At 43.2% G+C, this 22286-nt stretch overlaps 1 protein-coding gene across 1 annotated transcript in view; it reads right to left on the bottom strand.

Annotated features, from left to right (window-relative positions):
• Positions 1–21235, bottom strand: part of PRLR (prolactin receptor) — a 177536-nt gene extending 156301 nt beyond the window's left edge. Inside the window, exons 1-2 of the mRNA XM_058430249.1 lie at positions 21037–21235; positions 18045–18701 (exon numbers count right to left, since the gene is read on the bottom strand). The gene's annotated coding sequence lies outside the window, so the exon portion shown is untranslated. The remainder of the gene's footprint in view (positions 1–18044; positions 18702–21036) is intronic.
• Positions 21236–22286: the final 1051 nt, after the last annotated feature.

Consider the following 22286-nt stretch of genomic DNA (forward strand, 5'->3'; position numbering starts at 1 on the left):
AATCATGTAGAGTCTGAAAAAATACCCATTAACCAGTCATCTGATCATCATGTCTTTGGAGATTCAGCAATCAAGTTAAAGATACTTCCTGAATTTTAGAAAGCTGGTGAGTTAGCAGGCTTCTGGTTATATTTAGCTCTTTTTGATGCCTTTCAATTCTGGGTTCCCCACCTACTAAGAAACATGAAATTGTTGGGAAATGAAACTCAGAAGTACAAAATGATGTCACCAGATTAGTTGAAATTAAGGTTGGGGGCTTCTGATTTTTAGAACATAATACCACACTATCCTGTACACCAAAGAGATTAGCAGTGCTTTATTCAGAAAGAAACCAAAATCATAGTTTTCACAAATAGGGACTTCCCTTTTTTCCCCCCAGTGAAGTCCTCCGGTATGAAATTAATTTGTATACATGTATTACAACATGACTTTGGTAATCATGTCAGTTATACTGCCTAAATGAAAGGATAATATAGAAGCCTATTCCGTTGTTTGGACACTACTGTTCCCATTTTGCATAACCAAACATGTAAAACGTTGAATCCCCTAGCGAATTTAAAGTTTCTCTCAAAACTGAGGGTGGGAGGAAGTCATAGCAGTTCAGGGTCAAGATCTAAATGTTGAGGCATCATGATTAAGCTCTTCAAGTACAGGGCTCTGGCTCAGCAGCCAAGTCCAAGTATGAGATTCATTAAAGCATTTCATTTTCAACTGTCATTAACAGTGATCAGCGTCATTCCCCTACTCCCAGTGAATGCTTGCCATTGGTTGGGCAAATTCACCCACAAAGAGAAAGTCTCAACAGCAGCTGCCTGCTTACACAGAAGAAAGATTCCAGAGTAGCTTAATGCTTTGCCACTGAATAATGCCCTAGCTGCTTGAATAATCAGAGCTACCTATCACATTGGACAATAATCATATCCTATCTAAAATTCATTGCTTCCAAAGGAATATATAAGTGAAAAATGTCCTGATCAATGACCACTTTGTAAAAGGAGATCCCCATGAAATACCATTGTGGGAACTTTTACATTTTTACATGGATTTGCCAAGTCTTTACATAATCGGTCTTAGTGATAACACAGCGAGAATCCATAAGCATAGCTTATGCTTCAGTTGATGATTTCCGAAAGCCACATGTGATTTCTACTTTAAAAGAAATCCACAACCTTTTAGGTTATCACACTTGGGTTATGCCTTTGATTTCAAAGCATTCCCTTTACATTAGTCCCTTTACATTATGGATTCTCACCTTAACAATACAACTCAAGATATTTGGAGCTCATGTTACTGCTGTTTCTTTAGCTATCTTAGTTTTTTTTTTTCTGGGAATTTCACTATTACATTCTGACTGCACACTTTGCTCACAAATGAACGTTTCCTTTCTATACCACTAATCACAATAATATTTGAGGAATTCGAAGTAAATAGACAGAACCAAAATTGAACGATGAACAATAACAAGCATCTAAACCTCACTGTTTTTGGTGCAGCCACCCCAGAGAAGTGGCACACAGCTACTCAAGTCTGAGGGCCCCTCCATGTGGCTAGAAGAAGCCAGGCATCTTGCTTTCGTAATTGTTTGGCCTTCCAAGTGGTTTAGTGAGTCACAAAACCCATATCATTTCATCTCTCACAAATGGAAACAGGTATGCTTTGTTGGGCTGGTTTTCAGTCCTCAATGCCTGGGGCCCAGTTCCTGCAGAGCACAGCCCCTGGTCCTGGAGGCCTTTGTCCAGGCTGAGGTGTGTCTGCAGACTCTCTTCTCCAGCAGGCAGCTATGCGTTGACCAACAATGTGATTTTCCTCACCACATTTCCAGCCTTCCCCATTGTGCCTCTTGCTAATGGTGCTGATATATTTCTGAGCTTTTCCATTTGCCTTGGTTTTGCTAGAGGAAGAACAGGTGCTTCTACCCTTTCCTTATTTCTGGGAATTGTATACTGCCCAGCTGGCTCTGGTTTGCCTGCTGGCATCAAATGTGGGACAAATGGAGAAAGTATATTCTGCTAATCTCCCAGCTTCATCTCCCTTGAGGAGTTTTCCTCCATACTTATCAGATCTGGGTTCCAAAGGCTCATAACCTAGCTCTTCAGATAGTATTTGGCAAGAACAGTGGCCTTGAAACTGTGCCATTTGTGGGTAAATGTACAAAGCACCAAATCAACAAACTATTTGTCATCATTCCATTGCCTTTCCTCCGTGTGTGACGCACTGCTCGAACCATCCAAATACATAAGCAGCGTCACAGGAAAAGGGGCAAACTCATTGAGGATCAACTATAGATGAGAAGTTTCTCAACCATTATCTTCCTCCACCCTCAAAAGGGCCCGGAATGCAGGCATTAATTTTTCCATTGTTACAAAGATAGAGCCCGAGGTTCAAGAGAAGTAAAACTTCCCTAGATCACCCAATTTCTCAGTGGCACAGGCTTGAAGCAAACACCGCAAAAAGAAGAAATGTATTGCTCTTGTATTCAGGGATGTGTAACAGAGGGAGAAACATCACATAGCTGACTCCATCTTGCTTCTAACCTCACAAGCTAACTGCCTTTGCTCATTCCTGCACATAGGCCAAGCTAATGATGGGAAAAATTTAGATTATAGTTTAACTTCAGAACTAACAACCATCTCTCTTTTGAAATAGACCCCTGAGGAGATTAGACAGTATGCACACAAATAACAATGCCATCTTAAAAATTTATAGAAACAAGGTCAGTCTGGAAAGTAGTTGACCATGAACAAAGAAGTTTTGCAACCTCCTCAGATCCCTGCTGATGCCCAAATGCCTGTGGTCACCAGTCAACTGTAGACCTTAACCCCCTACTTATTCCCCCTTCCCCTAACATAAAAGGAGCCTAACAATCTATCAGCTTAAGATGGTTCTTTAGTACATCAGTCTGCCATCTTCTAGGATTGCTGGCTCCCTGAAATAAAGTCATCTTCCTTGCCCCAATATCTTGTCTTATTGGCTGTCATGTGGTAAGCAGTAAGAGCTTTGGACTTGACTACAGAAGGTAAATTCTTTTATAAAGGCTGCCAACCAGAAGCATGTTGCTGGTTTGTTGGTGAAGTGCAAGAAGGGTGTGAAATAGAACTGAGTGGTCAAGGATGTTTTAGGGCCTTTGAGGCTCATAAATTTGTACTGAGCTCAGACGCAACACTTGCCCCACACCCTTAGCATTTTACCCTGTTGACCATACATGTGTTAGTGTCCCCCACTAAATCATGAACTCTTTGGTGAGGATGATAGTAATTACTCCCATGAATTGTGTGCTTCCTTGGTGCCAAGTGTTGTACATACCTTGTCTTGTCTTTTTCTCCCAGCAACCCTGGAATGTATGTTTTAGTAGCCTCATTGTACAGATGAAAAAGTGAGACAGAGAGGTAACTCACTTGCTCCACAGCTTCACTCCTGGAAAATTAGAGCTGAGATCTATGTTGTCTGTCTGATTCTAGCAAAAGTTCTCAGTTGCAAGATGTACAAAAGACCCTCACCCCTAGGGCAAGTTCCGGGTCCTTGGAAGAGTGGAATCCATTGCTATTTAGAAATAGAAATAAGGGCCGGGCACGGTGGCTCATGCCTGTAATTCCAGCACTTTGGGAGGCTGAGGCAGGTGGATAGGCAGGAGTTCGAGACCAGGTTGGTCAACATGGTGAAACCCTGTCTCTACTAAAAAAAAAAAAAAAAAAAAAATTAGCTGGGCTTGGTGGTGCACATCTGTTGCAGCTACTCAGGAGGCTGAGGCAAGAGAATCGCTTGAACCCAGGAGGCAGAGGTTGCAGCAGGCCGAGATTGCGCCACTGCACTGCAGCCTGGGTGACAGAAAAAGACTCTGTCTCAAAAAAAAAAAAAAAAAGAAAAAGAAAAAAAAAGAAATAGAAGTAAGAACTCTGGAAGTGAGGACTTTCTTTTCACTTAGCTGGATATCAACAAGCCTTCTGGAAACTGTGGTATTACACAGGCACCAGAAGAAGCTACTATAAGGTGCTATTGGAGGTTCCCACAGGCTATCAAAATGTTTCTCTCACCTAGATCACAGTGACGTTTCCACCAATGGAGACTTGAGGTTGAACCACTATTAAAATGCAAATTCTGGAAGTGCTCATTTATTGAACTATAGTGACCTGAATGGTTTATTGAGTTCTTTGGTATATTCTCAGGAAAGTTCAGTTTGGAGGAGGAAGGGGTCTGACAGAGGAAAACAGACAACAAAGTGGGAGGGGGACAAGAAAAGGAGTTGGGGGCTTATGTGGGGCATCTTAGTAGGGTAAGCAGAGGTAAAAGAAATTCTTCCTAAAACAGAGTAGGATGACAGTGGAGAAGTGAAATAAGCAGGTAAACTTATTCCTTGGGCCTAGCATACCACTCTGCATGATCCTCTAGATGAAATACACATACAAGTGGTCATTAGTGTGTGTGACCATGGACAACCTGGGACATAGGTCAACACCAAAGACAGTGTGCTGCCTTATAGTTTTGAGTCCAGACCTATATAGGCAATTAGAAAACTTTTATTTCTTTAGGAGACATGGACAGTGATTTGGTTTGACACTAGTTAGGCTAACAAGGACTTGGTTTTTAACCATCCGTTATCTGTGATTATTTGAAATATTCAATTTCAAAAGTTTAACCCACTTATCAAACATTCCAGTTCCAAAGACACTGTTAGGCACTGGGGCAGGGTAAACAAAGGGGAATAAGTCATAGTCCTGCCCTCAGGTAGCTTATAGCATACTGGTCTTGACCAAGAAGTCTATGTTTGACACAAGGTGATAAATGCAGGTGGTAGGGTAATGCCATGAGTGTAATAAGTACATTCTAGAATTCCCCTTTAGGTGACGGGTTTTGCCTTCCCTCACCCTCTTCCCAAATCTTAGCAAGCCTCTAGCTCCACTGACTGATGTTTAACTCCACGTATCCTTCTGGACATCCAACCCATGCAATCCTTTTCTGCTGAGAAACTTCTGAGGCCTGTGATGACCTGAGACAAATGCAGAGAGGAACTTACACCTCCAGTCTCCTGAAAGTGGGTGTACATGCCAGCATTGGGGGCCTAAGTGAACCCCAACATTCATAAGTTCCTGCAGAAGACTGAACCCGTGCAGGCTTAGATCCTAGGACTCTTAAACCTGATACTTAACTCTATCTAGATTATTTGTAAACTCACCGCTGAAAGTACACGCCCACCAATACCCAGATGTGTGCATCTTGTGTGATTTCATCTGTTCTTCTATACTTTTCTCTGAAAATACTGCTGTTCATCCCTAAATAGCCACATTAAATAATACACTTGAGTTTAGAAAGGAAGCTCCAGGGCCACTAAAGAGTCACTGCTACTACTACTGGGGGATCAGCAATAGTCTGTAGGCTCCGGCTTCACACAGTCATAGCATCTCACGTGTGAGATAACTTAAAAGGGTATTGGGCCCATATTCATATATATGGTATATTTTTGTAAAGGCTGGAGGACAGGAGAGGGGGACATATTTTTATGAATGCTCTTTTGTATCTTTGAATTTTAAATGAACTAAATGAATTTTAAACCATGCATAAAAATAAAAATTTAAAAGTCACAGAAATGAACATTATAATGATTTCAATGATATCCTTTGAAAAGTAAAATAAGAAAAGTTGCTAAGAGAAAAATAAAACCCATTGAATCAAACCCTGAGGGAGGTGATAGACTCATCCCTGTGATCTAATAACTGCCATTAATTGCTCTGATCTTTAAACGACTTGATTTTAGCTTAGGACATACCTATATCTAATATATATTCACCCTTACTTTCTGCTAAATATTTAACCAAAATCATCCCAATAAAGAAGAAATTTATATTATTGGTTTGAAGACAATTTTTTTTAAACATTTAGCTTTTTGTAGGATTCTGAGTTATTTGGAGAATATGCAAAGATTTGAAATAGCTTTCAAACTTTAATTAACTGATGTTGCCACTGCAATCTTCCAAACTTAATTGAGTATAGTTTACTGCAACTATGTATATGGATTTCTGTTTTCTTTGCAGTTTTAAATTTGAAAGTTAACCATAAGAAACACCTGACACGTATCATATAATATTTTAAAATAACTTTTTTTGAAAATTAAAGTTGAATAAACAAATTGATGATTGGATTAGGTAAATTCAACACTTCCAATGAATGCATGTTAATCTCTATTGAAAATTACCCTATGGAAACTGGAGCAAAAAAATTGCCTCTTATATAATTAAAATATATAACTAGTTTAAACATATAGTATAGAAGACAAATCATCACAATTACTGCCTTTACGGCCATCGCTGAAGAATTCATTACTTAAGTTAAAATCTTAATGCATTTCCTTGTATAAACTTCAATTCTGCTAAATCCATTGTTGTTATTATCATTAGGAAGGAAGGTGTGTTACTTTCATGCTAGTTATTGAGAAACCAAGGTAGATATGCAGTGAAAGGTAGAGAAGACAGAATGAAATATTGTGTTTCCTAGGCTTATTTCGCTTCTACTAATAAAACACTGGAGAGAAGCCATCAAAATTTTAAAGTAAATAATGTGGTAACAAATAAATTAATATAACTCTCTATCTTTTTTTAATATTTTTTTTAAGTTTCCAAAGGCCAGCCTCAGATGACCGTAGGGATCAATTAGAATTTGCTTCATGGCTTGTTGAATAACCCTGGTTTCTTCAGTCTTTGTTAAGTGGCAGGTGGGTGGGTACAACACAGAAACTATGAATAGTAGGCAGAAAGAGTTTGAGGAAAAGAGAGGGCATTTCATCAAGACTCCTCTGGTACTGGCAACTTTTACCAGCCAGTGCCCTGTTGGCGGCAGGGTGGGGGGTGGTTTATCCTCCCGCCTTGGCAGATGGCAGGTGGTTTAGATGTGAGGCCTTCCTGGAGGGGGGTTGGATCATTCAGCCTCTAGATTATGCCATCTCCCCACCAGTCCCACTCCTGGAAGCCCGGCCCACTTTTAGTGTCTCCTAGTGGTACCTTGGGGTTTTTGCAGGAGAAACAAGTCTACTTCTGAAGGTGGCAGCTTCAGTTATATAGAAAAGTGGCACAACATAGTGGCTAGGAACCCAGAGCTCTACAGACAGATCCAGTTCAAAACCTGGCTTTACTACTTACCAGCTATATGATCTTGGGCATATGACTTAACCTCTTTTTTTTTGCCTCAGTTTCCTCATCTATAAAATGATAATAAGAGTACACACTTTTTATTATAAAGGGTGGCTGGAAGGACTAAATGAGTTAAAACATGAAATTCTTAAAACAAGGCCTTGCATATAGTCAGTGCCCACTGAATGCTTGCGATTATATTAGCATTTATATGGAGAAACTGACCAACGGTAGAAAGCCCCATGTAAATGTCTGACAGCAGGAAGGCCTTGGTAAACACAGTCAAAGTGTCAAAACACTCAGAAAAGAGATAAACTAGTAATGCGAATGTGACCTTTCCAGCACTTACGAAAAGCACAGTTATCAAAAACAACAAAAGCCATCAGAATAGTCTTATGAGACAGGATGAAATTTTTATGGTTAAGAGGCAAAAGCAGCAAACAGAAGTTTCTCCCCAGGCAGGGATTTGTTTTGTTCTGCTTAAACAAGTTAAGGTTAAAATTCCTAATGTTTTTAAATAGCACTAGATATTATTCTGTTTTAGTTCAAAACAAGGGGTCTAAAACAAGGGTAGCGCAGGAACAATCATCTTGAACAGGATAGGTTTTCCAGCACTTTCACTGGTCCCCTCCATCTGAAAGCCATATCTCCAAATTCCATCCTGAATCCAACACCTCTTCCACCTTACTTGCTGTCACCTTGGCATGATCCACCCTTCCCTCTTGCTTGTACTTCCGATCAGCCTCCTACAAACCCTCTGCTTTCAGTCTTCAAGCCATTCTCCACTCAGAAGCTGGGAAGAGCTCTCAAAGGCCATGCCAACCATGGTCCTTCCCTGCTGAAAACCTCCCAGTGAGTTAGGATGTTAGGCTCTCAAAGCACTTAACAGCCTAACTCCATCCCATGACCTCGGGCCCTCCTTGCTCTTTTCCCACCTGTCCCTCATTGCTTCTTACCTCGGGTCCAGCCACAATGGTCTCCTTTCTGTTTCCTGAACAACTCAGACCTTTTTCAGTCTTAGGACTTTTGCTGTTGTTCTTTCTACCTGAAGGCTTCTATCTGCCTGAAGCCTTCTTTCTGCCAGAAGCCTTCTTTCTGCCAGCTCTCAGCATGCTTTTCTTTTTAGTATTGATGTGCTAGCTTGAAGGCCACCTCTTCAGACAGTGCAACTCGTACAAGCTATTGAAAGCAGCCCTCAGCAAACTCTATTCCTTCACTTCGCTGCATTTTTTTCATAGTACTGACTAATTTATTGGGTTTTATTTATTGTTTGTTTTTAGTGTAGATATCTGTTTCCTCTTACTGGAATGTAAACTACACTAGAGTAGGAACTTCATCCTTGTATCTCCAGCTCCTATAATGGGTCCTTGGAACAAAGCAGAACCTCCATAAACATTAGTTGAGTGAATAAAGAAATTCTGATGCCCATGATACTTGACTAACAGGAGGCCTCTGTCCATCCTTCTCCCCTGCAATTTTTTTTTTCTTATTTTCTCTTAATCTCGCAATCTCAGCACCCCAGAAAACAAAATGCTACATCATCTTCTGTCCCCCAAACTCTTCCATCAAATCTAATACAAAAACCTGGTTTCTTTTTGTTATTAATACAACCTTCTGAGGATTGGTGTATCAGACTTGGCTGGACCCTGGATAACTGATTCCAGAATCATTCTCGAAATCACAGATTCTTCCACATTTAGAATGACTTGGAATTGGCTTTTTCCAAATCCAAATTTATGAGTACCCCAGCCTACTCTGATACTAAGTAGCTTCTGCAACCAAAATGATTTCCAGGGTCTGAGAGGGTGTTACGCAGCCTAGTTATTTCTTGGCTAATTTACCTTGGTAAAGCCTACCCAATGACAGTCCCTGGAGACTACTGCTGTAATTATATTTTTAATAAGGGTGTGAACAGGAACGGAGTTAACTGGCTTTAAAATGGCTGAGACAAGAAAGCAAGTCTTGGTTAACTAAAGATTAACATAGCAATTGGGAAATCTAATATATAGGTGGCAGGAAAGCTTAACCTTTATCTTTCAATCTCATAATTAATTAGCAAGCTTCTGGCAATCTGATTTCTAAATTGCACACAGAAAATTTTAATCATGAGGCTACTGAGTGTGAGGTCTCTCTATAGAAGTAGCAAACTTAAATTATGCTCAAAATAATGTTTTTTAAAGAACAGAATGATGAAATTGCTATTCAACAAAAATATAGTTTGATGGTTTTCTGGACCATGAGACTCTAAAACAAGGCAAGAAATATAAATAAGTAATTAAGATTTGGATCATAGCTGACCAGTAGTAGCTCCTAGCCCTGGATGCACATTATAAACCTGGAGAACTGTAAATAAATACGAATGTCCAGGCCCCTTCCCAGAATATTGATTCAGTGAGTCTATGAGTTGTTTTTAAAGCTCCCTAGGTGATTCTCACGTGCAATCAGTGTGGAGCAACACTGTTTATGAGGCTTGCTTTTTGCTATTGCTAAAGCTTTTGGAAGTTGTTTTAAATCAGTAATGGATTTGGAGACAGAGAAAAGAAAACCCAACCATTTGAGAATGGTACAAATTGACCTATCTTTTTGTCTAAAGAGGCTGTATTGCCAAGACTCTGGCTTTTCCCCCACACTGTCCTTCAGAAGAACCTCCATCCCCACCCGCAATCTCACCATGGGCAGTGAACCCAGAAGCTCCCAACACATATAGAGGATTCTTTAAAATGCAGCTGTTGGCCTGGTGTGATGGCTCATGCCTGTAATCCCAGCACTTTGGGAGGCCAAGGCGGGCAGATCGGGAGGTCAAGAGATCGAGACCATCCTGGCCAACATGGTGAAACCCCGTCTCTACCAAAAATACAAAAATTAGCTGGGCTTGGTGGCACGTGCCTGTAGTCCCAGCTACTCGGGAGGCTGAGGCAGGAGACTAGCTTGAACCCGGGAGGCAGAGGTTGCAGTGAGCCGAGATTGCGCCACTGCACTCCAGCCTGGAGACAGAGCAAGACTGTATCCAAAAAAAAAAAAAAAAAGCAGCTGTTTAAAATGCTGGGCTTTCTCCTCTTTTTTTCAGGGGTGTAGCAAAAAGCTGATATCCTTTCAGTGAACAAGAGCTTCAGAGAAGAGAAATCAGAACAGCCGTAAAGTGTGGGGCTAGGAGCACCGGAATAGCAACCAGAGTCTTCACTTCCCAGATGTTAGAGTGGCTAAACTATAAATATGTAAGGCCAAACTTCACTAGACTGAGAGCTCCCAGGCATCAGGGACGGGGCTCTCGGGACCACTGTGACTGCCTATGGGTCACTGACACTCAGATAATCACAGTGTTGGCTGCTTAGGGAAACCAGTCATCTTCACCTACTGATCTGTGACACTAATTCATTCATGTAAGAAATAACATTCTAACACCAACAGGAGAGTGGGTAGACTCACTTTGGGAGTTTAATAAGGTATGTGGAATTCAGTGGCTGGAAATTCTAATTTCACCTCCCTGAGAATTCTCATTTCACCTTCATCACCAGCTAGTCTCCTGGCCCAAGGCAAGTAATTAAACTCCATTTCTCAATTTGTAAAGTTGAAGAGGTGAGGGAAGATTGCAGATGCTTATAAAATAGCTACTGTGGGCACCATTAGGCATGATAATAAAGCCCTTGGCAATGATTACAAAAAGCCTGGTGGAAACGAGCACCTGTGAGATGCCCATTGTGCCCCACTTAGCTAGGATCGACTGTAGGACACCCCCAAAGTACACAGAGGACAAGAGTAGGCAGCTGGTTACAGAGGCTTTCAGCCATATCATCCAAGTAGACAGAATCACCATGAGGAATTATCTGTGAATTTAAAAGACTACATACAAATGTGCGTGTATATACAATTTCTACAAATTAAAGGTCATACTCTTGGTTGTCCATTTAATCGCCTTTAAAAGATTACTTCTTTCAATGTCCCATGATTATGATATAAAAATCTTGGTTTTTGCTCAGTGATTCTCAACTCTGACTTCACATTAGAATATTCTGGGAAATCGAGACAGAAACAAAAACAAAACAAAATCAATCGAAAACACCACTGAGACCAGGCCCCAGTCTTAAACTAATTAAATGGAAGCTCTGGAGTGGGGCTGAGGCATTTGTAATTTTTAAAAGCTTCCCAGGTGATTCTGATGTAAAGCTCAGATCTGGAGCCATTGGATTAAGCCAACTGTTCTTTTCCACATCATGCACCCCCGAACCCATGCACATTTCCACTGCCACACCATTGGGCATTTTTTCTTATTTGAGGTGGCTCTCTCCTTCTCTCCATGTGTCTTTAGGCTTCCAGCCCTCAATACCCATTTTCTACTTGGTCTTTCTTAATGTACCTTAGAGGTTATGGGCATGCTGCCCTCCAGAATCACAAAACTTTGTTTGCATCACTTATGTAACACTTAGAAAATGTTCTTTACATGATACTGGTCTTTTATGTTTCTGTCCACCTTCCCAACTAGGAACTATGCTCCTCCAGAGCGAGAACCATGTTTTATTCTTCTATTTTCCCCATGGAGTCTAGCATAGATTTCCTGGCTTACACAATGCTGAAAAATATGTGTTGCTGTTGATGTAGAAATATTACCAGGGCAGCCCTAGAGAAATAGCTGGGAAAGCTCATTATTTTCTTAAATTGTTATCTTCCCTAGTTTCTTTATCTATAGATACTCTTGCTTAAAGAACTCCAGATGGCCTGGGATGTCGCAGGAGCTTGGTGATCTTTTGCCAAGTACAAGAGGCCTGCAGGAAACCAGTGCGAACCAGAAGTGGCCACCCCTTGTTCCGTTTAGGTCATTAACATAGCGTTACAATGCTGGGCTCCCCACCCCTAGAAGAAAACTGCCACCATTTTCTCTCCATAGGATGCATGGAGAAGCATGTTTATCTGTGTCTGTGCCTCTGTACTTCCTCCCTGCATGTGTTTACACAGCTCCCTACCCAACATCTAACTCGTCACAATCCTGCAGCTTCCCACTGGGGAAGAAGATGACTTTTTAGGGCAAGAGGTCTTTCATTTTCCATTTCTGGCCAGTGAATAAAACCAGCTTGTCCTTTTTCAATTGGGTGTTTTCTCTCTGGAACCTATACAGACTAGAGAAAGAACTCAGTCTACCAGTGACAGATGCACTAAGATTCATTCTTGTCAGCTTCTTTACTGCCATTTCCCCCAGATTTGGATTTCAAGTGGAAATGAACAAATGTTATTCCAAGTGAATCTTACATAATGTTTTGCTCCAGCTACATAAAGGCAATTCCTCCCTGCAGGCACATGTCTAGAGATGCCATTTGTATTCAGGTTATCAATCATAACCATGGCCAATTTGTACAGCAAATTTCACCATTAGCATTTTTTGTGGCATTATCTCATCAACACCAAACTTACTACAGGAAGTAAGGAAGAAAGTTGGGGGAAAAAAGGGAGAGAGAGGGTAACACGCAAACCAGTAGAGTAGACAAAAGCAGAATCCAGGTCTTTGCTCTCCAGAGGCTTTCTCCAGCAATACCAGAATCTGACTGCTCTTTTTTTTTTAAATAAATGAAACTGCAGGAAAAAAAATTGTATCTTTATTTCATTGACATATTTGAGGGCCACTTTAGCTAGTGGACAAAAGAAACCGAAGTTGGTCTTTTGTGATGCCCCTGGAGTAGCCCTTCTGGCAACTGGGACTACTTTTTGTTCATGCTGTTTTAAGCAAGAGGACAGGGAGAAACATTTATTACTGCATGAGATTACTTATTTAATGAGCCTTGCACAAAAACATGAAGCTCTAGTTGTCTCCTCGTCTGATTTTACAAAGTGCCCAAAACTACAAAGACAATGTACTAGGAAGTGATTTAAAGGTAAAACTTTAAATCCAGATTTAAAATGACCCTTTCATTGTAGGATGTTTGAAAGCCTCTTGAGATTTACCTGAGTGAGAGGATTGGTCTTGGTGATGAATATAATCACTGAGTCTATTTTATCAGATCCCAAAGTGACGTGGTATAGTGGACTTCAAATGATCACCTGCTAACCAGCAGCATGACGGTGGGGGAGAAAGAAGAGGGACCTCTTGTCTCTCATGCTTTACCAAATAACTGAATATGGGGGCAGATGAGAAGGAGCCTGACACAAGAATAGAGGAAGAAGTTACATTTGGAAGAAGGGGGAAAAAGGTCCTATCATGTATTTGTCAACTTATTAGTCTAGATCAGTGCTATTCAACGGAAATACAATGTGAGTCATATATGTGATTTAAACATTTCTATTAAGCCACATTAAAAGGAAAAAGGTAAAATTAATTTTAATATATTTTATTTAAACTAGTATATTTAAAAATTATCATTTCAGCATACAATCAATATAAAAATTGAGACAGTTTACTTTTGTTTTTGTTTTTGTTTGAGACGGAGTCTCACTCTTTCACCCAGGCTGGAGTGCAATGGCGCAATCTTGGCTCACTGCATCCTCCGCCTCCCGGGTTCAAGCGATTCTCCTGCCTCAGCCTCCCAAGTAGCTGGGATTACAGGCGCCTGCCACCATGCCTGCCTAATTTTTGCATTTTCAATAGAGACGGGGTTTCATCGTGTTCCCCAGGCTGGTCTCGAACTCCTGAGCTCAGGCAATCCACCCATCTCGGCCTCCCAAAGTGCTTGGATTACAGGCGTGAGCCACCGTGCCCGGCCGAGACAGTTTACTTTTTTGGGGGAATACTAGGTCTTAAAAATCTGGGGTGCGTTGTACATTTACAGTACATCTCAATATGAAATAGCCACATTTCAAGTGCTCAATAGGCACACGTGGCTAGTGGCTACTGTATTGGACAGTTCAGTTGTAGGTGCACTAACTGGAATTTGGGACATCAAATACAAATCATTGTCAGCATTCAGCTAGTTAATATACTTTTGATATTCTCCTTCTATCGGCTCCCTCACTTTCTCCAAAAGACATTATCTCTAAGGCCACATGCTGTGTTAGCAAATAGTTGTGGGCTTTGGAGTGAAATAGACTAAGGGATTCAAATACCAGCTTCATAACCTTGGACTAGCTCCTTAACCTTGATGACTCTCGGTTTCTTCAACTGTAAAATAAAAACAAAAATAGCTAACTCACCAGATTATTGGGAAGATAAACAGAGTATATAGCACAGCCTAGAATAGTATAGTAGGCATTCAAACAATAATTCCCCCTATATACAACTCAACTTCTAAAGGGCCCATCTTCAGACTTTAAGCTTTACTGCTTCATTTACTCCAATTTAAGAACTTTCTCTTGAGAGTTCTGCTAAGGTAGCCCTTTCCCTAGACTTTCCCAGGGCTGGCTCCCTTTTGGAAAATGTGGGTTTAAGTTCAAGGGTATCCTTTGTATGGCAGTCTTCTCTGACTTCCCTGTTGAAAGTTGCTCCCACGCCCTGTCACTCTCTAGCCTTCAGCCTCTATTTTCTTCATAGCATTTATCAGTACCTGAAATGATTTTATTTATGTATTTGTTCACCCTACTGTTTTCTGTCACTCTCTCTGGCATCGAAGCTCCACAAGGGCTGGGATCCTGTGTGTCTCATTCCCCACTGTGTCATCAAGTGCCCAGCACAAAACAGAGCTCAGCGAATGTTTGTCGAATAAATGAATGAAAACGTGCTCAGCACAGGGAGGTAAAGGTAAGTGGTGTTCTGATTCTAAAGGTGGTAGAGAATGAACATTCCAGGGCTCTGTTTAACTGAAAGGATTACCAAGGAAGTCAGTGACAGAGAGCCAGCCTCACCTGCTAATGTTGGGTATTGCCAATCTTGAGTCTAATGGCTGGGCTTGGGAAGGGTCAGGAATATTATTCTCCCGTAGGTGATCTTGTTGTTGCTACCTGTTAATATGTATCACAAGCCAAGTACATGTTCACACCACTCAAAAGCACCCACTAGATTTGGCTATTCCTGCCTTTTAGAAGAATCTTAATCCAGTTGGCTGATGCAAGTGTCTGATATTGGGGAGCTTGGGAGCACTGGGTAGTGGAAAAACAGTGGGTGCCAAAGTCAGACAGACCTGGGCTTGGATCCTGGTTCTGCCTTTCCTGAGCTAGGCAGATGGGGGATGTGGGGTGGGGGGTGTATGTACATTTCTATGTTTCAGTTTCTTTACTGGTAAAGCGTTAAATGATAACTCATACTCTGCAATCTTGCTATGAGAATTAATTGAGGCAATGTGTGAAAGTGCTTAGCGCATCTTAAAGGCTCAGTAAATAGTAGGCATCAATGTTGCTATCTTTGCATGCAGGAATACCTCACCAAAGTATACTGATAGATCTTTGGCTACTCTGTGGATATCCAATTTCCTTTTAAGTTTCCGATGTTTCCTTCTTTCATTGCTACATCATCTGACCACTTGCAATGGAGGCACCAGGACCCCATGGAGAGAGAATACCTGCTGAGTTGGCTACATCTGTGCCAAGCTGTGAAAGATGACAATGGAGACATTTCTCTCTACAGTTTCTGAAGATGGACCCAGCCACAACACTTCTTTCCATGCCTGGCTGTTTTTAGCTGCAGGCACAGCTCTAGCTGTTTTGTACTCAAGATTATGGGTCAAAAGAGAACTGAGAGACAGGTCAAGTATCCATGCTGGTCTGGACATATTTTACTTGCCGGCAACACATAGTGCTCTGCTTGACACTGTACAATTGGAACAGCCAGTCTGACTCTGTATTCTGAGCCCACCACTCCTTTTTGAGCATAACTAGACCAGAACTAATTTTACTCATTCTTCTACTAATGTAAGCCCCATAGGAGAGAGAGAGTAAGCTGTTCTAAAAAGCATGAGACTATTGAACACTTACTTATGGTGCCACATTAATATTAATAAAAACAGTTTATCACTGACTATGGGCTAGGCATGATTCATAGTATTTCCATTCTCCCAACAACCATGCCAAAAAAAAAAAAAAAAAGCAGCATTATTTTCATTGTGCTGATAGGAAAAGTGAAGCTCAGGAAAACTCAGAGGCTTGCTCAGTGTGGGAGTCAAGATCTGAAGCCCAGTCTCTTGAGCTCCAAAGCCCTGTGTGTTTTCTGATGTGCCTTGCTGGCACTGCTAGTGAAACACCCAGGGTCCCCAGAGATCTGAGTCCTTAGTCCTCTAAAGGCAAAGTACAGAGGTTCAAAAGAATACGGCTGCCTACTCATACTATGCCTCAGGGAGCAAAGAGTGCTTCATTTCCAAACAAAGCCTTGGCCTCCCTGCCATCCAGCTAGGTGACCTGAAGAGCACTCTGATTCAGACAGCAATCCTCTTTAGATGGCTCTCCAGGGTTGGTGGGACAGAAAATTCTAGGGGTAAGGACTGTCGCCTTAGGAGAGTCATTAAAAAGAGTTGTGAGGAGGGGTCCCCTGGAGTCAGAGGCTAGGCTGGTAGAGCTCTGGAGAGAGCATGTGGGGAGCTCACCCATGACACGGGAGCTGTCTCCTTCAGCAGCGTGGCTGACTCCAGACCCCCAAGAAGGCTGTGGATTACTCCCACAGTCAGCCCAACCGGCAGCGAGGAGTTGGCTGGGTGGTATTGATACAGGAGGAGGAACAAGGGATTGTCACCTGGGATTCAGGCATGGCTTTCAGGGAGTATCCACAAACCCTCCGGGATTGCATGTAAAATTTTATGTACATGCCATATGCATTTTCCCCCAGGAAGAGGACTCACAGCTAATTCTCAAAAGGACCTATCACCCCTAATTTTTAAGAACCACTGAAATTAATATTTTCATCTGCTCCTCTCTTGCACTATTCAGCACTTCCACCTCATTAAACATTTATATATATATATAAATAATTAATTCCCTAAACTTTGCAGGAAAAAAACGAAGCCCAGAGAGGGTAAGTATCTTGCCCGAGTTTGCACAGCTGATGGTCAGGATTGGGCTTAGCAGCACTTCCCTGGTCAAGTGAAGCACGATTTCAGGTGGGAAATCTTTCCCGGTCAACTTGACAAATGAAGATAAAGTGATCCCTCCAGACTAACAATAATGTTTTGCAACCATTTTCAAGTCCAGTCATAGAATCCCCTATGTTGCTTGTTCTTAGGGCAGTGTGGGTTGCTTCCCCAGGATACAGGTAGAGGTCACTAAAAGGATAGTTTTCTACTCAAAGAGCCAGAACTCCAGCCCTTGCCTTCCCCTGCCGCAGCACTCGGGCAGGCCCTCCAGTTACCCGAGTTTGCCTGACTTTAACCAACTCCCCTTCCCTTACCTCCTCCCTCCTCCAGCGGGCTCTCCTTCCAGCTTCCTCCCGGGCTGCAATTCCTCTGCCTAGGTGCCTCCATCCAGCTCCGGCTTCCGGCCCGGAGGCTGCTCATCTGCCCCTACCCCCGCTGACTTTTGGGAGGAGCAACACCTTTCGGGTCAGCATTGCTAACCCTAAACTTTCCCCGCCGGATGCCCGCGAAGCTGCTGCGGCGGCGTCTGCTGATGGGAGAGTCTCGAGTCCGGCTCTCATCACATCACCTGTCTGCGCCTATTCCCCCTCCCCGCTCTTTTTTTCTTTTCTTTTTATTTTGACGCAAATAATTTGCATTCTGAGAATCCCACAATCAACGCCGAAACTCATGCTCAAGGATGCAGGTGAAGATGCCTTTGACAAAGGCGAATGCGAGCCGAGTGCAGTTTGTAAAAGCTGGGGTTGGGGGCAGTGGTGGAGGCAAAGCACCTTAAGAGTATTTTTCAGCCCCTCTGAGAAGGGACATCCGGGCGGGAGGCGGGCGGATCCCGGGCTTCCCCGCCGGCTGCCGGCTGTGGCTCCTGGCTGGCGTTCTCTCCAGCACCCCGCGCCGGCGGCCCCGCGCTCCCCTTCAGCACGCGGGCCTCGAACCCGCATCTCGGACAGCGGCCGCCCGCGCCGCCCCTGCCGCGCGCCGTCGGAGGCGGCCTCAGCTCGCCATGGGTACTCACTTTTGCCGGGGAGCAAAGTCTGCCACATCAGTCGATGAGCACTTCCTGCACGAGGACGTGAAGCTCCATTGTGTGGGAAGCTGTTTCGCGAACGGTCGGTAAAATCCACAAAGAGGGAGAAGGAGTGAGTAAGGCAGAAAGCCCAGCCCAGAAAACCGGCGTCTGGGGATTTCAGCCTCAGCTCCACGGTCCCCAGCCCGGTGGCTCTGTGAGAAGAAGCTCAACTCGGTGCACTTGTTCACTCTTTCTTCATGAGAGGAGGAGTCAGTGTTGCAACATTTATGTTCCTTGCTGGAGGCAAAACAGTGATTTTCTTCAGCATGCAAAACGTCCAGAGCCTGCCAGTTTTACAAGGCGACGGAGGTAGTTGGGGGAGCTGGAATTCTGCGAAGACGTGAAGAAACAACTGATTCCCCCCAGATCGGTTTTGCATGATTAGAGCCACACATCTTTCATTGAGACTGTACCAGAAAATAGACAGACAAAACAATAATAAAAATGACTTAGTGAGTTGAATGACCTCAAAGATGATATTTTTCCAGGCAGCCAAGATGTGGAGTGTCTCCGTGTCAAATTTCTTTCCTGATTTCTGAGTAACATTGAACAGCAGCTTGACAATATTTGAGAGGTTCTCCAGGGATTTGAATTGCACCTTGCCTGAGGAGTCAGATAGAAAGGAGCAAAAGAAGATAGTCAGTGACCTAAGGTTTTGCTTTCTTTTTTTAATACCCAGAGTGCAAACTTCCAGGGTGCTGTGTTTATTCTCTGCCATATGAATATAATACATAAACATTAGTGGTGCCTAAATAGCCCCACTTCTGTTGTTTTCCACAAATAAAGAATTTATCTTTTCTAATGGGCCGCATGTTGTTCTGACTTTTCTTTTTCTTGAAACCACACACAACCGCCTTTTCTCTTGCAAAAACAAAAACCCCACATTTAACAGTACTGAAACAAATAATAGCACCTGCCTGAATCAAATAGTTATTTCTGACTATGTATGTTGCTGGTGTCATTTGATGCCATAATAATTAATGCATCCGATTGTTACACAACCCAGAGGGCCACCAAGGGAATACTTTAAACCAAGGTTATTGAGTTTTTTTGTTTGTTTGTTTGTTTTTTGAGACACAGTCTCGCTCTGTCGCTCAGGCTGGATGGCAGTGGCACCATCTCGGCTCACTGGAACCTCTGCCTCCTGGATTCAAGCAATTATCCTGCTTCAGCCTCCTGAGTAGGTGGGATTACAGGCGCGTGCCACCATGTCCGGCTAGTTTTTTGTATTTTTAGTAGAGATGGGGTTTCACCGTGTTAGCCAGGATGGTCTTGATTTCCTGACCTCATGATCTGCCCACCTCGGCCTCCCAAGGTGCTGGGATTACAGGTGTGAGCCACCGCGCCTGGCCGTTTCTTTTTTTTTTTTTTTTTAAGTTATTGAAACATGAGGCTTTCCCCTTTGATTTGACTGCCACTCTGGAATAACTGGGAAATCACAGTTAGCAGTGGGCATTAGCCAAGCCACAGGAAGACACTGAAAATCCCATGATGCTTTGGTGATCCTTTTGGACTGGAATCCCAGAAGCAACTACATAGGCATAATAACCTAATGCTTCCTGATCAATAACATGTCCTTGTTAAAACATAGACTCCACCTGGTTCTGTTAGCTGATGGGAGACGCATCTTTCACGTGCAGACCGCACATGCTTCCTGTGATTAGGGTATATTTACTTTCATTCATGGGTGTCCATGAAGGTACGCAACTTCTATTTATTTTCAGAACCACTGGGCGACATGAGATCCTCAGTGGCAGAATATTTCTATATGACCTTTGCAAAGCAAAGGGTCACTCAGTTCTACAGTAGTTGTTCTAATCAGACTATTTTAACAGTTAGTGAAATAGAAAATCACTCTGGGTAACTCCAGACTGTCAGCTCTTAGAAGGCAGGGGCTTGGATTTTCTTCCTTGTGGTTCCCACTCAGCCGCAGGCAGCTCGGCTCGTCTGTACTCTTGGTTTACAGACTGGTCGTTGCGTGACTAATCCATACCTCACTGGTAAGAAGGGCGGGGCTGGCTTTCTGCTCTGTTGTGTAGCACACGGGAACTGTCACAAAGCCACGGGTACTCATGGTCAGTGAGTTACCTTGCCCCAGCTTTCCTGAGATGATGAAATCCGCGGTGAGCTGCTATATTTTCCCTTTCTGCCCCACGGTGGTTCTTTTACTATCTCCTTCTCTCTATGCACTGATGTGCTCCAGCTTCGCAGCTTCTTTACTGATGTCCTCTAGTTCATTTCTGCATCTGTCTTAGCGGACATGTTTGTCCTTCTTTCCAAGCTGACTCCCCACCTGAGTCCTGGGCCTCACATCCGTTTATTTCCTCTAAGACCTTGGTTCTCAGCCTGATGCAGAGGAAGAGCCCAGCACTGGCACAGGGTTAGGTCCCTGCTATTCTTGGTTTCTCACTGTAAATTGGACATAGTAACATATGGCTCAAAAATCCAGTCAAAGGAATAATAATGGTGATGGCATATGTAAAATGTGTGCCATCTAACAAAGTCTAGAAACATCAAGTTCCTTTTTTTCCTTTCCCTTTCCTCTACCTTTCTTGCATATTTAATCTTTTCTGCCCCACAGGCTTCTTTATCTCAACCTACAACTTCCCACATCTTCTTTGACCCTTTTGATGGCTTTACAATTTAATTCACTCATTTCTTTACCTGCCAAACTTAGTGAAAGAATGACTTACACACACCAGCTTTCCTGACTTACTACCCGCTCAGTGCCTTAACTCACTGGTTCTCAAGCTTGGCTGTGAACAAGAATCACCTGAGTGTTTAAAATGTACTGTGTCTGGGTGTCACTTGCAGAGCTTCTAATGCAGGAGGTTTAGAATGGGGCTCTGACTTCTCTGTTTTTACAAAAATGCACAGGCAGAGTGGAAAATGGCTCCCTTGAATCCCTTTGCACCTGGCTTTCACCACTACCACTCACTGGCTGCTCTCTGGGAGGGCCCTCCAGGCCTGTCTGCAGCATTGGGCTTCGATTCACTTCCTCCTCTTGAAGTTCTCATGCCTTGGCTTTCAGGCCTCTGCCGTCCTCTGGCTCCCCTCTATCTGTGGCATTCCTCTGTTCGTTTCTGAAAGGGGCCGGGCGGAGACCAGACTACACCGGTCGCGGTCAAGAGATCTTTATTGGAGGTATCAAGCGGAGAAGGAAGAGAACAGAGAGAGGAGAAGGAAGAGAAGACAGAGGAGAGGAGAAGGAAGAGAAGACAGAGGAGAGGAGAAGGAAGAGAAGAGAGAGAGAGGGCTGCTGGTGTGCTGGGTTTTATATCCCTTGGGCCTACGTGGATTGGGCTAGGGGCGGGCCCAAGGGAAGGCGGGAGATGCTTCTTTCTGATTGGCCCTCCTTTGGCGGGTTCAGACAGTGCCCGGTCAAGGAGGGGAGAAGAACCCGGAACCGGCCCCATCTTAAGGTACGGCGCCATTTTAAGGTACCCCGTGTTACCTAACGGTTTCTGCCGTGGCTCCTTTTCTCTCTCCTCCTTCTCAAATAGGGAACGTTTTGTCATTGCTGCTTCATTTGTCTTCTTTGAGAACCACATTTCTTTTTTTTTTTTTTTTTTTTGGTTTTAAGGAGTGGAGAGGTTAATAGGCAAGAAGGAAAGGGAGAAGGAAGAAGGAAGAAAGAAGCTTCCCTGTGCAGAGACAGACGGAGAGGGGCGCTCCAAAGCCGAAAGAGTAAGTCCCCACTTGCTGCAGATACCAGCCAGGTATATAAGCAGAGGCTGGAGGAGGCGGTGTTTGATTTGCCTAGGGCTCAGGGGATTGGTTTGACTAGGCATGTAATTCACGTAGCCCATGAAAAAGGGGGCGCTCCCACTCTAGTCTTTTAATATGCAAATGTGGGGCACCGTGACGTTCCACACAAGTAGGGATATGTGGGGGCAGCCATGTTGCCAGGAGCATGTGGGGCAAGGGCAAGAAGGCCCCTGGAATCAGCGCGTTTTGTGAACCCAGTTTCTAATGGCCTACATTTGCATATCAAAGGTTGCCGGCCTGGCTCTAAAACCCTGGGCTTTACAAGAAACTTTTCTGGAGATACGTTAAAAAACGAAAACTTCCCAAGGACCCCTTTTCCTCTCTATCTGCCTAAAATAATTTCTTGATAACTCATACCACGTTCCTCCCTGTGGCGATATCACACTAACTGCTGTTAGGGGGTTTTGGGCGAGGACTCTT

This window comes from Hylobates moloch, unplaced genomic scaffold (genome assembly GCF_009828535.3).
Source record: "Hylobates moloch isolate HMO894 unplaced genomic scaffold, HMol_V3 SCAFFOLD_17, whole genome shotgun sequence".
In the NCBI taxonomy this organism is placed as follows: Eukaryota; Metazoa; Chordata; class Mammalia; order Primates; family Hylobatidae; genus Hylobates; species Hylobates moloch.